The sequence below is a fragment of the Mauremys mutica genome, chromosome 2 (genome assembly GCF_020497125.1).
Source record: "Mauremys mutica isolate MM-2020 ecotype Southern chromosome 2, ASM2049712v1, whole genome shotgun sequence".
NCBI lineage: Eukaryota > Metazoa > Chordata > Testudines > Geoemydidae > Mauremys > Mauremys mutica.
In genome coordinates, this window is record NC_059073.1 from 51,354,387 (window position 1) to 51,372,155 (window position 17,769).

At 41.8% G+C, this 17,769-nt stretch overlaps 1 long non-coding RNA gene across 1 annotated transcript in view; it reads right to left on the minus strand.

Annotated features, from left to right (window-relative positions):
* Nucleotides 1-2,322: 2,322 nt before the first annotated feature.
* LOC123362922 overlaps nt 2,323-17,769 on the minus strand; it is a 31,763-nt gene continuing 16,316 nt past the window's right edge. Inside the window, exon 3 of the long non-coding RNA XR_006576643.1 lies at nt 2,323-2,613. This is a non-coding gene — a long non-coding RNA (uncharacterized LOC123362922). The remainder of the gene's footprint in view (nt 2,614-17,769) is intronic.

Consider the following 17,769-nt stretch of genomic DNA (forward strand, 5'->3'; position numbering starts at 1 on the left):
AAAGTGCGCGAACTGATTGCCCGCCGGTGCTTTCATGGAGGGAGGGCGGGAGTGACGGTTGAATGATGACAGTCGACACATATTTTCCCCCAGCAGGCATTGGGGGCTCAACCCAGAATTCCAATGGGCAGCGGGGACTGCAGGAACTGTGTGATAGCTGCCCACAGTGCACTGCTTCCAATGTCGACGCTTGCCCCGTTAGTGTGGACTCACAAAGTCGAATTACTGTCCTTAGTGTGGATACACACGTTCGACTTTGTAAGGTCGGTTCCACAAATTCGAGTTAAGTAAAATCGAACTACTCTGGTAGTGTAGACATACCCTTAGATAGAGCACTAGCTTGCCATAACATTGTTTGTCCAAACTATTTGCAAATACAAATAATTAATACTTTCACTAAGATCAACGTCTATTTATGTATGATACCTGAATAGAAAAAGGAGTCGCCAGTTTACTCACAATTAATATTTAATTAATATTTAAACCAGCGCTATTGTATATTTCTTTATTTTATAACCTCCTTTATAACCAAGTGCAACACTCCATTGGCTAAATATAATGTTGGATACTGCATGTTGGAAAAGGAAGATGTCATCCACTATAATGGAAAATCAAGTGATCTGTTCCTTTGTCACTGTTTGGGAGAAGGCTTCAGATAAAGAGAGCTTTTAAAAACTTTAATGGAGCAATTGTGAAATATGACTGAATATCAGTTTTGGAGACAAATCTTCACTTGAGAAAAGAGCAAGTACAATTGCATGATGCTATATGAGTGTGTCCTCCTGGTATGTGACACCATTTATATATGTTTGGAAGGAATCACTTCTGTGGTTGAGAGGTTAATTCATTCTGTGTCCAGTCCTGGAAGGTCACAAGTCCCTTCAACTTCCTCTAATGGGAGGTGAGAATGCTCACCACAGAATCAGGCCCTGAGAAAATACTTCAGGATTGGATCCAAATTATTTTGTATATTGACGCTTCAGGGAGTTGAAACAATTGCTAGATTAGCAAACAAATTCCTTGACTCAAAATTCCTTAATATATGAATGATTTTCCCTTTCCCCACATGCCTTAAGTGCTTTATAATTGAATACTTGATTTTAGAAAAAAGGAATTACAAATTTATTATTAATTGTACAGCTCCAGTATTTTTAAAGCAGTGAACAATGGATCTTTTTCAGTGTCCAAAATGCAATATGGTCTCACAGAAAACAGTGGATAATCTGACAGCGGATAATCTGACAGCATCAGTGAGTTTTGCAGATTGTTTTAGGCAACATTCAATAAAAAGTACAGCTAATTTACCATCATTTGTCAGTTCATCTCATATTCCTTGTTCAAATGATCTCTTGTTTCACTGTGCTATTCTACAGCATTATACAGAAAATAAATTGTCAACAAGGAGTCCATAACGCAGGAGGAAATCATTGTTCTCTAATTCATTTTTCTCCCCTGTGCTTCATAGATGTATTACATTATTTGTGGAATATAAAACATGCCTTACAGAAGAAAATTCTGTAGCATTGCTAACCACCTTGAGCAAAATACATTGGTCATCAAAAGGCAAGAATTGACTTTTTTCACCATTCAGAAGCAAAAATATCATCAATTTATAAATTTATTGTTTTGTTCCTTGTTACATTCAATGTAAAAGATTTGAATTTCCAACTTTCCTGATTTTATATGAAACCCACCCAAGAGAGAAGCTAGTCTAATATAATGTGAAATTCATTTGAATTTTTCTTATGTATCAAATGATGTAATTTATCTCCAGGGTTTATGATACTGAAGCTTGACTGAGATTAAGTAAGGATCTCACTAAATGGGCTTTTTTATGTCAATGTTTCTTTCCAGCCATTGACACACCTGGCAGAGCTAAAATAGACTGGACAATGAGACATGGATTTAGTGGGGGAAAAATGCAGCCTTTTGTCTTTGATTTGCTTTGAAAGGAAGCTATAAGCAACAAAACATATTTGCTTTATTTTTCAGCATTGTTTTTATGAAGTTACATACATTCTGAAGACTGCTTCCAGGGGTAAGACAGGTATGCAGGAAAGTGGTTAAAAGAGAAATATGAAATACCATGCATAACAGAGAGCTGTGCACAATTCAGACAGCTCCACAGCAGTTGCCTGAAAGTCCCTGTCCCTGTGCTATTTTTAATCATATTATAGTTCCTGACCTAAGCAGGGATAGCAAAACATGAAGGTTTAAAACTTGTCTCTCTACTGATGCTACTGTGTTGCTCAGTGATGGACATTCTATGTGCCTCTTCTGCCTTTGCAATGGACATATTCCTGATAAATGGTTAATCTGCTGCTTCTTTTCCAAAAGGATACATAAAGGCAAGGAAGCCCAGATGAAACTCTTCCTTCTGGATTGCTCAGTGAGAGCTTCAGAGCATGAGGTTCAAAATCCTGCCAAGATGGCTCAACTACTTTCTACTAGTGCTCCAGTGAACCATGGCTCTATGCTGGGCTCTTGAGCTTGTTCTTCACCAGAGACCAAAGTCCTCGACCAGTGAATCAGGTACAGCAGCCATCATTGGAAACAGGTAGAAAGGAGTATTGTTCCTCGGGCGAGCTGTTCAAAGGTCCCCCTCCTCAGTGCCTAGTAAGAAGAAACAGAAGACCTATTGTATCTCAGTACAGTACCAGCTCATGCCTCTCAGACAAAAGACAGTTCATGGCCCAGATCGGGTCCCTCTGACACTTTGACACTGGCTGGGCACCAAGTAGTCACGTTACCACCTGACGCTGGTTTGAGCTTCCCCTGGTACTGACTCCTCAGTACTGATGTCAGCACCAGCCCACTTTGTATTGATAACATGGTGGCCAAGGTTAGTGTCCATGGTGCAGATGTTTCCAGCACCAACTTTCTCAGTGCCCAAGACATTCTTGATACCAAATGATCTCTGTGACTGCACAGTAACAGTCAACCTTACTGTCTTCATCTGCTTTCTAAGTGCTGCTGCCTTGGGACCAATGATTAATACTATCACGTACCCATAATCCCGCCCGTTAAGATTGTGACAGGATTTTGAAAGTTCCCTAGGACACCTGACAGGGTACACCTTGCTTACACCTTTTTAATACTTATGCAACTTGAAAAATGGCAGCACTAACCAGAGAGAGAGCCTGGTAGTAGAGGTAATGGCTGTCTTGGCATTTCTTTGCCATATCAGAATAGACATTACTGTAGCCGGAGACCTATCACCAGTTATTGCTAAGGCTGCCTATGGGTTTCCATTCACTCATAGCTTTCTGAAACTTTCACCTTTCAGGATGAAATGTTCCCAGATTGGTCTTTGCCTGAATACTTTTTGTTTTGAAAGTTTGAGCAAAGATGTAGGATTATTCAGCTTATATTTATGTACTATACATGAAACAATTCAATAGGTAGGCATGTGGACATACTTCAGTGAATGTAATGAAGTCCAAGTAAAGCAGCTTACTTCTCAATACAAAAAACTCTGTCATCTAGTTCTTCCCTCAGAAATAGATATACTTTGGCCTGGAGCTAATTGAATAATGAAAGTTATTCATAGATAATTATTGTATGAGAAATTGCCAAAGTTTGCAATAAATTTTATTCACAATGGATTATTTGACCAGCTCTGCTGTCTACTGCTGTGAATAAATTTTTCCAAGCAGTCATATATGAAACACACATCTCAATGCTATTAAATTAAATTAAGCATTTCTGCAATATTGTTCATGATTCACTGTAGCGAAAGAAATACTTTATTCTCTGAAGCAGCTTTTTATGGTGGTATAAAATATTTTGAACACCTTTAAAACTATCAAAGGGTTGCCTTGGGATTTGTCTGCCATTAAATCCTCTCTTTTCTGCATCTCCTTTTTCAGTGCTTGTGTTTTAGGTCATCCAAGTGACAGTAGTTAATATCTTGCTTTATCTATAAGTCATTTAGCTTGTATATTATTCCCTGATTGAATATCTTTTGGAATCAGGGTTTTTGTTTTATCTTAGACATATATGTAGTACATCTTTATTATTTACTAATATGTTCTATTTATTTAATAACATGTCCTTTCAGTCTGGAGGATCCCAAAGTACTCTAGAAATTGGGGAAGAGATTTCAGTCTGTATAGTATAGTGTGGGCTTTTCAAAAGCACCTAAGTGACTTAAGAGTGTAAGTCCCATTGAAAGTGAATGAAACTGAATCTGATGTAGATATTGGGTAATTTTAAGGACTAGATTAAGATAAACATGCTGATACCAAGTAGCTTCTTGCTCTGCAAAAGACTTTGTTAAATCAATAGTACTACTCATGGAGTAAGGTCCTCTAAAATCTGCGTAAAGGGTATTAGAATCTTACCCTCAATTGGAAGTTTCCCAGGACAGTAGGACTAAAATATGTACTCTTGTGAAAGGCGTCTTCAGCTCTTCAATAACACATAGAATCAGAATCTTGGTTTTAATGAAATCTGAAAGAAGGCATGACCACTCTTCAGGGCAGCCACTGTGTTTCCTGTCTGCCTTCGCAAGACTGAGCTTTGCTGGAGATTAGACTGTGTGTCAGCTCCCTGCCACACCAGTCTGTCTGCTTCGCCAGCAAACTTCTCAAGACTCTGTCAGTCTTTACTTTGCTTTGCAGGTACCAGTCAGTGAACCCTCATTCCCGAGTTCCCCAGAGACGTTTCTCTGTAGTGTCTAGTTCCTCTTACTGGTACTCACAGAATTTATTATGTTTTCTGCCTTTAATGCAACAGTACACATGCCAGTCCATTGGTTTAACTGAAGAATCACATTTATTTCAATATAACAGCACTCATGGTTTATAGCAAAACTAAAAATAAGTTTATTAACAAAGAACAGAAATGTAAGTGATACTAAGTGGAGATAACATAAACAGAAAGTAGCTACAAACAAAATAAAATACATTTTCCGGTGTCTAAGACTTAACTTTAGCAAGTTACAATCTTTGCCTAACAAGATTATTCACTTCTACCAAGCCACTAGTATCTCCAGTCTTTTGGCAAGAGGATCCAACATTCATGAAATCAGATGGTGCTGTCCCCTTTGTTCCCTAAGTGGCTGAGAGTTAGAATGGCTTTTTGTCCCCTTTATATTTTCCAAAGTCCATTCTCTTTGTCTCAAGAGGCAAAAAGACTTCCTGGTGGTGCGGTCTGTCCCCCAATGTGCTCACTCAGGGCCGCCCAGAGGGGGGGGCAAGAGGGGCAATTTGCCCCAGGCCCCGAGCCCCACGGGGGCCCCCACAAGAGTTTTTCGGGTCCCCTGGAGCGGGGTCCTTCACTCGCTCCGGGGGGCCTGGAAAACTCTTGTGCGGGGCCGGGCGTAGGAGCTTCTTCGCTCCCGGTCTTCGCCGGCGGCGGGTCCTTCCGCTCCGGGGCGGAACGACTCCCCCGCCGGCGAATTACCACCAAAGATGGAGCGGGACCCACCGCCGAAGTTCAACTCGGTCTTCGGCGGTAATTCGGCGGCGGGGGGGTCCTTCCGTTCCGGGACCCGCCGCCGAAGTGCCCCGAAGACCCGCGGTGGGGACCCCCTGCCACCGAATTACCGCCGAAGACCGGGCTGCACTTCGGCGGCGGGTCCCGCTTCGGCGGTAATTCGGCGGCGGGTCCCGGAACCGAAGGGCCCCCCCCACCACCGAAGACCCCGGGCCCCCAGAATCCTCTGGGCGGACCTGTGCTCACTAAATTGTTTCCTCCACCACTTGTTAGCTTGATTACTTTGTTTACCTAATATATAAATGTTCTTTCATTGTCCTCTGTCTGTAAACAAGCCAGTTCAACAGGGAAAGACACATTCTTTGGTCTAGGGCAGGCTTGATTTAGGCACTGCCTCCAAAACAAAACACATCTTAAGAGCAGAACACACACATGACTCTTTATGCACACAATGATATTCCTGATCAGTGCATCACCTGTTTACATTCAATACCTTACAAGAAACCTTTTGGATACATATTATGACAACAGTGTGTTGTCAGGCCTGATATGAGTTACAGTATAGTGGGCCCTCTGCCACTAAGCACTGAGGGGCTCTCAGGGTCACACTACTCCTCTTACAATCCTGCAGGAGAGTCAAAAACTGGCTGAACTGTAAGCAGAGGGTCAAAAAAGTCTTCCCTGGACAGGACATCTGCCACTAGATTTTCTTTCCCTTTAACATGCACAATTTCCAAGTCATATTTCTGCATCATGCTCCACGGCAGCTGTTTGGAAGCAGTGCCTTTGGTTGTGCATAACCAAACCAATGGAGAATGGTCAGTTAGAACCCTGAATTTTCTGAAATAAGACCTTGGCTGCTTGATTGCCCATACAGTAGCATAACACCCTATGACAGAGTTATTCTGCTTAGTGAGTGTCAGTTTCTAGCTCAAGCAAGCAATGGGGGGCATTAAAACTGCACCTGAACTGTTGTTTGATGCATCTGTGTACAATTCGAAAGTTTTGTGAAAATTTGGACTGTCCAGAACAGGCTTTGTTGACAAGCTTTTCTTTACCTTATCAAAACCATCTTGACAAGCCTTTGTCCACACCACTCTGCTTGGCTTTGTCTTCTTGCACAAGTCTGTGATAGCGGATGCAATGTCACTTCACAAATCAGCAAAGAGTCCTGTGGCATGTGAATACATGCATGACATGCATCTGACGAAGTGGGTATTCACCCACGAAAGCTCATGTTCCAAAACGTCTGTTAGTCTATAAGGTGCCACTGGACTCTTTGCTGCTTTTACAGATCCAGACTAACACGGCTACCCCTCTGATACTTCACAAATCGGCAGTAACAGTTAAGCAAGCCTATGAAAGATTGGACTTGCTTTTTAGTCTGGTGTACCGGCCAGTTAACAGTAGCTTCTACTTTCAAGGGATGAGGAGAGATTAGGCTGCCCCCACCCAATGGAACCTTCGCTGCTCCTATTTTACATTTAGATGCCTCTGCAGTAAGACCTTCATCTCTGGATTTTGACAATACAACCCCCAAGTGTCTCTCACGATTTGACCATGAGTTGCAGAATATTGCTATATCGTAGATAGAGCTCATGCAAAGTCTTGTAATCCTTTTAACACCTGGTTGACAAGCCTCTGAAAAGTGGCTGCTGCATTAATTAATCCAAAAAGTAACATTTGGACTCAAAGTCCCATATCAGTAATAATTACAGATTTTTTCTGCGCATCATTGTCTAAAGGAATCGGCCATTGACCATCCATCAGGTCAATTGAGCTCACATATTTAGCTTTGTCCAAAGTCGCAGCATATTATTAATTCTGGGCACAGAATAAGCATCTGGAACTGTAACAGCATTGTGTTTTATATAATCAACACAAAACCTGACACTCATATCTTTCTTAGGAACCAACGCAACAGGTGAGGCTCAGTAGCTGTCAAACTCTGTGATTGTCCCCACTCCCTGCATAGTTTGCATTTCTTTATGCATTTGCTCTTGCACTTGTCAGTGGTTAGGTATGCTCTGCTAGGTGTAGGCTGGGGGCCACAGCATTGATTCTATGAAACATTTTATGAGTCGTCTCTGGCATGTTAGAAAATACCTGCTTTGGACTTTGCAACACAGCCAGAAGTTCTGCCCTCTCAGTCTGTATTAGCTCTTTACATAACTCAGTGCTCTCAAGTGATGAATTATAATGGCATTCAGCTATCAAATCAATGAGTTGTGATGTCTTATATTCACCTTCAGCTCAACAAATCATATTCACAAAAGCTTCTCTGTTGTGATAGGCTTTAAGCCTATTTACATGTACTGTCAGTGGGGCAACTTTGCTGTGGGGTCCTTTTACACCACACTCTCTTTCCATAACCTCATAAGGTGTATCCCATGAGTGTTGCATTTTGTGCCATTTTACAGGGAATAACACTGATACTAAATTCCTGAGCTCAAAAGAGTGTTCACAAACATGAACAAATATGAACCTTTGTACATATTCAGTCACTGGTTCCCTTTCTGATGCAGTGTTTGCATCCCAGGAGTCCCTGATAAGATCCAGGGGTCCCTTCATCTTTCTCCTTACAGGAGATCATATGGCGCAAACCCTATGGACTCTTGGGGAACTTCCCTATCAGCAAACAACAGCTAAAGTAAGATTTCATCCCAGTCACTTGCCCTTTTGTTTGCATACATTCCCAGCATAGATTTCACTGTCCCAATGAATCTTTCCATGAAACCATTTATCTCTGGTTGATATGGGCCAGCCTTCAGCTATTTTACACCACACATTCTCCATAATTCACTGAATTGCTAGCACAGGAAATTTGTCCCACGATCTGACAAACCTACTTGGCTGAATATAGTGAAAAGGCTTTTGCCACCGTTAGTTGCTCTAATATAGGGGCTGCTTCTGGATATCTAGTGGCACAATCCACTACCACCAAAATATATTTCTCTGCCCTATCTGTTGGCCAGAGCATAAGGTCCACAATATCCATTGCCACCCTAAAAAATACTTCCTTGATTATAAATAGTGGTTTCAGGGGAGCTTTGTGAGACCCTATAGGCCTCTTCCACTTCTGAAGAAAATCACAAGACCTGCGGTAGTCTCTCACCTCATTCTGAATACTGGACACAGTACTCCAGATGAGGCCTCACCAATGCAGAATAGGGGAATGATCACATCCATCGATCTGCTGGCAATGCCCCTACTTATACAGCCCAAAATGCTGTTAGCTTTCTTGGCAACAAGGAAACACTGTTGACTTATATCCAGCTTCTCATCCACTGTAACCCCTAGGTCCTTTTCTGCAGAACTGCTGCCTAGCCATTCGGTCCCTAGTTTGTAGCAGTGCATGGGATTCTTCCGTCCTAAGAGCAGGACTGTGCACTTGTCCTTATTGAACCTCATCAGGTTTCTTTTGGTCCAATCCTCTAATTTGTCTAGGTCCTCCTTTATCCTATCTCTACCCTCCATTGTATCTACCACTCCTCCTAGTTTAGTGCCATCTACAAACTTGCTGAGGGTGTGGTCCATGCAATCCTTCAGATCATTAATGAAGATATTGAACAAAACCAGCCTGAGGACCGACCCTTGGGGCACTCCGCTTGATACTGGCTGCCAATTAGACATGGAGCCATTGATCACTACCTGTTGAGCCCGATGATTTAACCAGATTTCTATCCACCTTTTTCATTCATCCAGCCCATACTTCTTTAACTTGCTGGCAAGAATACTGTGGGAGACCATATCAAAAGCTTTGCTAAAGTCTATCTTCTTCCACTGTAATATTTCCTAAATCAATATCAAGCCACATATTTCTAGTAGTTCGCTTGGTCTTGCTCTATTTAAAAAACAGACTGAAAAGATTCTGCCCATCTTTTCATTTGTTTTTCTTCTGCACTAAGGGTCTTTCTATTTGCATCTTTAATAAAGGACCTCTAAGTTAAAATTTCCTATTAGCTGTTTGATTGCCTTATATAAGGTTGTAAGATCACATCTCTGGCTAGTATCTTCAGCCTCTCAGCATTTTATTAATATGTTTCCTTTTATCTCTTCTAGCATTCATTTTAACCTCTTAATGTAGTGCTCTGTATTCTTCTTGCCACTTGCTTGTCTCTTCATGTCTTAGCATTAATGAGATTTTGCTTTACAATTCTCTTTTCCACAGTTGCCCAACTAGCATTGCTAATCCATTATTCCCTCTTAGATTTCATTAGTATGACTGTCTTCTCACTTTCTAGTTAGCACTCTGATGTTTTCCTACAGAGTGTTAATGTCTTGGTGTTCTTCAGCTGTCGCAATCAGACCACTGAACCTCTTCACCAATTCAAGTTGAAAAGCAGTTTTTGTGTCTTGATCTTTTAATTGTGTGCTGTTGATGCACAGTCTATTTTTAACCTTATTCATCCTCTTTAATTTGATCTTCAATTTCGCGATAGAAAGGCCACATTTACTCCCATGTATATATGTACCTCTGCCAATGGCTTTAAATCTTTTTTGAAATACAGAAGTGATCTAGCTAGTACTTTGTAGTATCATCTGGGGAGTTCCATGTCACTTGATGGATTTCTATAAGAGGGAATATTGTTCCACCTAGCACTAGATTGTTCACATTGCAAATTTCTACTAACTGTTCACCATTCTGATTCACGTCCAACCCCTTGCAGTCCATAACTTTATCCAACCCATAGTTGTTACTTCCAGCCTTTGTGTTTAACTTCCCGACTGTCACTATGATATCATGTTTTAGGACCTTGGTTAGCACAGCTTGTAACAACTCATAAAAAGCATCTTTCCCCCCATCTGCCTTTCATTGGATAGTGCACAGAGTTGTACAAGTGTTAGACTGAAGTATCTAATCTGAACGAGAGCTCTAATAATTCTTTCATTGACTGATTCCCAGTCAGTGCCTGCTGTGTGCCATTTGACATTAGAAATGCTATGCCAGCTTCATGTGTCTCATCCACATCCTCAAAATAGATGGTCTTATTTGTTTCTCCAAAGTGTGGTTTGTTCGAACCTGTCCATCAACACTCACTGTCTACACAAGGACATCAAGATGGCCCATTTCTTTAATTTGAGAGATTTTAGTGGTTTCATACATTGTTCTCACATTCCAAAATGCCAATTTTTGTTACTGACCTGGCCTTGAGCAAGGGACTTTTTGGGACATGGACTTTTTGATGGGTTTGACCAATGCGCATCATATTCTTCACATGAAGTTGATCTCTTGTTCAAGCCTGCTGCACAGCAATATGACCTCTGGTCTTCATTTCTAGAGTCAGTTTGTTTTACATGATGGGGTTACCAGCCCTGTGCACAACCATAGGTCCATGGCTCCTCACTCATTATTTGGATCTGTTCATATGTGGACATTTCCCCATCCACCACTCAGGAGATATACTTGATAGACACTCATTACTTCCAATTAATTGGACACAACATAATAAGTTGCCCAGGTATGACCATGCTGCTTGATTAATACACACTATTAAATAGAACTGGTTGGAAAATTTTGACAAAGTTCATTTTAATACAAAAAAAGAGCTGGAAAGTTTTGAATTTTCAGGTTCACCAACACTACTTTATTTCACGCAAGACCTTATTTTATTCTACAGTATTAGATTTCTACACATTAGCAAATTTCTGAGCTATGGAAGTATCTGTAGTACACAAGGATAAATTCACAATATAGTGTCAGCCATGCAGAAAAACATATAAATAACCCAAATATCTCCTATATAAAATGAGACCCTGTAGTATAATTAGATCATTAATAGCTATGCATTGGATATATTTATTGGAAGAAGGAACAACAACAGGTTTTATTTCTCATAAAGTGCCTTAATACAAACATACAATGTAATGAGTGGATTTCAGTAAATGAAAGAAATTCACTCACATGCCTGTGAATCTTGGCCACCTTGATATGTCTCATCACTTTGTTTCAAATCTCTTGCAATTGATCATAACCATCAAATGTTTGTTTTACAAGAAAAAATCAAGGTAGAATTATGTTTCTAATTTTCTCCTGACAATTTCTTTGTATTTTATTTTCTAACTTAACATTATGTCTAGGCTAGGCTGCACAGGGTCAAGGCAAGTAAACCTCCTCCCGCCCCCAGCTCCATCTGATGCCATCCCTCCTCCCCCCATGCACTGCCTCTCTGGACCTGGGGTCTGACCATGTAAGAGTAAGCAAGCTCCATGCACCCGCTATTCCCTCCCTCATCTCCCCTGATCGGTGGGTGAGTGAGGTAGAATTTGGGCTCCACTAGTATGACTGTGGAGGTATGATCTACTACTGCTAGCCAGCGGCACACTACTACTTCCTGGGAGTAAGAAACAGAACCAGGAGACAATTCCCTCCCTGCACTGCCCTTGTGGTTAGTTCAGCTATGCACGGCCCTCTGCACAGGAAAGATTGTAAGTGCCAATGTAGCCTTGCAAAGTTAAAATATCAAGGAGAAAGGCTATTTCCCTGCAAATACTTTCAAGCATGTGTCTTTTTGTCCTCCTTTATTTTGTTTTTTTGTTTTTAATAGACATTGGTTCAAGGAAAGCCATTCACTGCAAAATTAATATTTTGTGTCTGCCTTGGTGAGAGATTTGGACTGTCATAGCACTGAATAGAAAGGCCTATTTCCTCCCATGAGATCTCTGAGGAGGGTTTAAAGCAATAGAAGAGCTGATGTCTTAGAGCCTGGACCTCAGCCAGGGTTAAACATGGTTCCAACAAAACCCTTTATATATGGCACTTTGAATCAACACCACATGCATAAACCTATTACTAGACAAGGTGCTTGCTAGTCTGTAAAACCCAGGCCTGACTGGCATGCAGGAGGAGGATCTGTAATTGCTTATCTAACCCTACTGGTGTGCAGTGATTTGCTGACTGGTGAGATATCTGCACACACATTTCCATGATAGGAACATATATTGCAAAATATAGTACAGTACAAGCTTCTCAAGGTAGTTCCACCACTGCACTTCAGTTCTTGCAACCTCTGCTATTCCAACACTTAGCCTCTCTTGGACAGAGGTTGTCAATTGAGCACAACTGAAGGGGTGTGTTTTGAGATAGACAAGATGTTTGGTTGAGGCCAAACCATAGGCGCCGACTCCGTGGGTGCTTCGGGGCTGGAGCACCCATGGGGAAAAAATTAGTGGGGGAAAAAGTGGCTGCCAAACAGATTTCACTTTTGAATTGAATATATACCATTAAGTAACTCTGACTCCCAAATTAGCCACTTAGTTTCAGTACAATACAAACCACGACCAGCAAAATGGTTGAGCATTGTAGCCAATCCACTGCACAACATATCCATCATTCAGAGCAATTTGAGGTTGATGGTCCTCAAGAGAAGATTGTTTGCATAATTTATGGTTAACCTGGCTCAAAGAAAAGTAGATACCATGACCAAATAACTCAAAAATGAATAAATTCATATATACTTGAAAGTATGCTATACAGGGCCAGCTCCAGGCACCAGCTGAGGAAGCTGGTGCTTGGGGCGGCATATTCTATGGGGCGGCATTCCGCCCAAACCCAGGGCAGCACGGCTGGTTTTTTGTTTATTTGTTTTTGGTTTGCAGCTCCGGCCGCCCTGTAGGGGGCGGCAGTGCAGAGGAGAGGAGTGCCCTGCAGCAAACTGGGCAGGGCAGCCCCTGTTCTTCCCTCTCCGCCGACTGGAGCGGAGCGGAGCCCTCCCGGCAGGCGGCACAGTGGTCGGGACCGCGGGACAAGCGTCCCGCTGAAGCCCTGGCCGCCCCCCTGCTCTCTCTCTCCCCCTCTCCCTCCCCTTCCTCCCCGCTAGACTGGGTGCGCACTCCGCTGCACGTCTGCAGCACAGGGAGTCCCCCTGCACCCTGGCTCCGGCTGCCCGGCAGGGTTTTTTTTGTTGTATTTTTCCCCCTGATTTGCCGTTCCGGCCATGCCCCAGGTTTTTTATTTTGTTTTCTTTCCCTGCTTTGCCACTCCAGCTGTGCTGCAGGTTCCCCCCTACCCCCGCTTTGCTGCTCCGGCCATGCCCCAGGTTTTTCTTTTGTTTTGTTTTTTTCCCCCCTCCTGCTTTGCCGCTCTGGCCATGCCCCAGGTTTTTTTGTTTTGTTTTGTTTTCTTTCCCTGCTTTGGCGCTCCGGCTGCGCTGCAGATCCCTCCCCCCCGCTCCGGCCACGCCGCAGGTTTTTTTGTTTGGTTGTTTTTTTCCCCTCCTGCTTTGCCGGTCCGGCCGTGCCACAGGTTTTTTTGTTTTGGTTTGGTTTTTTCCCCTCCTGCTTTGCCGCTCCGCCCCCTCCCCCCCTTTTTTTTCTTGCTTGGGGTGGCAAAAAAGCCAGAGCCGGCCCTGATGCTATAAATATATCTTCCAGACAAGAACATGAACCTGTGGAGCCAAGAATTTTAATAAGAAAGTTTCATCCTTTTAAAAATAGTCAAATCCAGTCCAGTACTAGCAAGGGGAATTGGATTACTTGAACTTTGATGCTGAGTATCTTCTGAAGGTCAAAACTTATTTCTGTCACAACATCTTTGAAAATTAACTATCTTATTTAGATAGACTTGTTTCATTTCCCTCCTTTGTACTATGAATTTATTTAAAAACTAATTAGTCATATTATGTAAGAAGTTATTTATTAAGCTGAAGGAATCAGAATGTATTAAACTTTGACATACATTTTATTATGTATTTTATAGTCAGGCATTTACCTTTCCTGTATGTTCTGTTTGGAGTTTCATGAGCTGCAAGGAATGCAGCATTTTAAAGAAATTGGAAAAGGAAAACAAAACATAAAAAATCCTCAAACCTTTCCCCCCATAACACCTGATACAGAGGATTGGAGTTGCTATTTTAAATTTTTACGTTTCAGCTTATTCAGTTTGGGAGCCAAAACAAAATATCTGGGGGAAAAATTGGTTCAGTTCAAGCCCATGCATGCCCCCTATTCTGCATTTCTTTAATTTAGTTTCATGTTGTTTGGGGGTATTTTTCACTCTTCTGTTTTTTTAAAGAAATATTTAGCTGAATTTCAAAATAAAGCACCATTTTGAAATGATGCATCTCAAAAAGGCCAAGACAAAACTGTTTTGACTTGTTCAATTTTTTCTTCAATTTTTTCTTTTTGGCTGAAATTATTGACTGAATTCAACCTGAACTTGCAAATAGTATCAGTGCCCACCTCCCTCCCCCCCGAATGCATTTTTGACAACTTTATTATTTGTGGAGATTTTTTTCATCTGACTGTATCAGACATTGTTTATAATACATTTGTTACCATAAGTCACTGTGAAACTTTCAGGTACATTTGAATACTTTTTCTCATTTACCTCAAAGCTCCCAAATGTTCACCCTCAAATCCAGAGCTTTGTGGGAACATGGGTGTGATGACTTCCCAAGACGGAGGCTGGCCAACAATACCAGCCTCAGAAGGTTTGGTGAGGCCAGCCTTCCCAGTCACTGAACTGGTTAACTGGAAAATGGTGATGTAGGAAGGGGTGAGGTGACACAGCAGGGATCAGGTAATTAAAAAACCATGGTGGCTCCTTGACCCTTGGGCTGCATTGACATCAAAGTATGTGGTCTATAACTGATCCAGTTCTGCTCTCTTGCACCAGACTCCCACAGAGGTCTAATGCACAGCAGAGAGAGCTGAAGAAACTCAGGGTTCATGTGGCCTCCCAGCCCTATATGGGGCAGAAACTCCAAAGAAAAGAGGAGAAAGTTTGCATAAACAGAAGGAGCCAGCCATCTGAGAGAGCTGTGTGTATAGAAAAAGAAGCAAAAATAATATCATCCATAGAACTAAAATAAGTTCACAAGCGAGTGCAAATAATTGAATAATGAACAAGTTGAAGGAAGTCTGCTCACAGGTATTCTGCAAGCAAAGAGAAGGCTAAATTCCCTGGATAAATTATTCACTTTGGATTACTCAGCCTTAGCTCATCTACACATTGAACAGGAATGAGAAGATGGAAATTTACATGTGGCAGAACTCAGAAAGAATGAGCAATTACCTATCTTAGCTCTTTAGATTCTCTCTGAAAGATACAACTGGAGATACAGGAAAGCAACCCTAGCTCCCCATGACAGGTCCTACAGATGGATCAATAGCACCTCATGATTAACTATTAAGACTACTCAAATATCTGATTAAATCATTATGGGTAATTGACCACAACCAATCCAACCAACCACTAAAGTGAAATCTCCACACACCTTCACCTGAAGTATCTGGCACTGGCCACTATCAAAGACAGGATGCCAAATTAGAAGGACCATTGGTCTGACTTGGTATAGCAATTGCAACTTCCGGACTTCACTGTGCCACAGATAGGTAAAGGATCACAGGTTCTTATTTTTTTCTGAACAGTTTCATTAATCTCAATTAAGGTAAATCACACTAGTTTTAATAAAGCACTTTGGGTAATCTATTCTTAAAACTGATTGCATAAGGACAGGGCCTTGGGAAAGTTCACTTCCTTAGATATAAAAACAGAATCAGGCTGTCTTAACATCTGCTTCTTACTATCCAATAGGTTACAAAAGTATTTTAACTTCTTCTAAAGGTTCTCTAAAAGCTCAGTAATGGAGACAAAGCCACACTTTTTTAGGTTTGTATTTATATGAAAACACTCACCACATAGGCTCTGGAGAAAGAATAGTGTTTAAAACAAGCCATAGCCTGTGCTCACGTTAATTGGTGCAGCTCCACTGAAATCTCTGGATTTGTGTCAATCCTCACTACCAAAGAATTTGGCTCAGCAAATCTGGAAAATTGATCTGCTTCCCCTTTGAAGACTGGGTCACCATTGGCCTTTATTCCACAGCTACAATCAGCCCCATGAGGCAAAGACCTTATGTTGAACTCTGAAGGTCAACAGTCTAAGGCTATGGCTACACTACAGAGCTTACAGCAATGCAGTGCACTGCTGTAGCGCTGCTAGTGCAGATACTCTAAGCTGACGGGAAAGAGCTCTCGTCAACTTAATTACTCCAGCCCCCATGAGAGGCGGCAGCTATGTCGGCGGGAGAACTTCTCCTGCTGACATAACACTGTTTACACCGCCGCTTAGGTTGTTGAAACTTACGTACATAGAATCATAGAAGATTAGGGTTGGAAGAGATCTCAGGAGGTCATCTAGTCCACCCCCCTGCTCAAAGCAGGACCAACACCAACTAAATCATCCCAGCCAGGGCTTTGTCAAGCCTGACCTTAAAAACCTCTAAGGATGGAGATTCCACCACTTCCCTAGGTAACCCATTCCAGTGCTTCACCACCCTCCTTGTGAAATAATGTTTCCTAATATCCAACCTAGACCTCCCTCACTGCAACTTGAGACCATTGCTCTTTGTTCTGTCATCTGCCACCACTGAGAACAGTCTAGCTCCATCCTCTTTGGAACCCCCCTTCAGGTAGTTGAAGGCTGCTATTAAGTCCCCCCTCACTCTTCTCTTCTGCAGACTAAATAAGCCCAGTTCCCTCAGTCATGTGCTCCAGCTTATTCAAACCCCGGAGCAACATAACTTATATCAATGTAAGCTGTAGTGTGTACATAGCCTAAAGCTCTAACAGAATTTAAGAGGAAAAGTTCCAGAGCTGACAGCTCTCCACTGAGAAAGGCATGCCTCCAATTTATAGATGTTCAAATGCACAGAATAGCAGCAAAACACACACAAGCCAATCTCAGCTACTATGGCAGCCCACAAGGAGGAAAGAAAATTCCACACCCCTGATCAGCATAGTTAAGACAATCTTAATCGCTGTATAGACAGCTCTAGGTCAATTGAAGTATTCTTCTGTCTGCCTAGCTACTGCCTCTCGGGGAGGTGGATTACCTGTGCCAGTGGGAGAATTTCTGTTGGCATAGGCAGTATCTATGTTGAAGCTACAGTGATGCAGCTGTGCCACTATAGCATTTTAAGTGTAGACAAGCCCTGAATCTAGAAATCATAAAGGCATAGATATCGGTGGGAAATTCTAGATTTGAGAGAAATTTCCCCTTACCTGGTAAGGTGTCACTAGTAAAGATATATTCAGACACTGATTCCTCCAGAGAATCCAAGAACTGGAGAGCCAAAAGCATGCCTGAGCTCTTTTTTATGGGTGGGGCACAGGGAAGGTCCATTAACAAAGCTGTTACTTTTTTTTTACTTTTTGTCCAACAGCTTGTCTCACTCTAAACCAGAAACTTTTGAGAAAAGGTTCTATTTTAGTAATTTTCCAGTTTTCCACTGTAACCAAAAATTTCAGGGTTTGTTTTTTGTTGTTTCCTTCTCTTCCTTTTTGTCATAGAGTGAGTGATAGTTTCAGGTTTTTTCTTGACATTTT